Source organism: Culex pipiens, chromosome 1 (genome assembly GCF_016801865.2).
Source record: "Culex pipiens pallens isolate TS chromosome 1, TS_CPP_V2, whole genome shotgun sequence".
In the NCBI taxonomy this organism is placed as follows: Eukaryota; Metazoa; Arthropoda; class Insecta; order Diptera; family Culicidae; genus Culex; species Culex pipiens.
Genome location: NC_068937.1, coordinates 33,262,663 through 33,263,270, shown reverse-complemented (window position 1 = coordinate 33,263,270; position 608 = coordinate 33,262,663).

Genomic DNA, 608 nt, shown 5'->3' with positions numbered 1-608 from the left:
TACAGGCTTGGGATCAAGTGTCCCCGGGGATCAAGTCTCCCCACTCTCCCCTACAGCTATCAATTGATTATCTCTGCACCAAAAACATCAGAGAGTATCTCTTATTTTTTTTTCTTTTTTTTTTTCTTTTCAAAAGCCTCAACGTTATCCACCTCATCCAATTTAGTCAACTCTTCCAACGAATGCAAAGCTGAAAAATTTAATCAGTTTAACTAAACATATTATTTTTATTCAATCTTTTGTCATAAGAAATGTAGTTCTTAAATGATTTATTCAATAGAAAATGTAAATCTTTACATTTCAGATTAGATAAGATCAATAGAATGTAAATCTCAAATTCAAACTGAAATTCGATTTCTATAAGAACACAGTTTGAATGACTTCTTTCTATCATGGAGACGCACCATACTCTATAACTTCATTCTAGTACTCTCTTCCATCTCATGAAAAATTCACTTCATTCGCGCCGGTGCCAGGAGGAAAAACCAAAACAAACCCCCTGTGCACCCGAATGTTCACGCGTCCTTCTCTGTGTTGGTGTGATGTCCTTTTCCCGTGTCGGTGGAAAAGCTCTCCGTGGTTGTTTTGCTTCGACTTTTCCACCATCA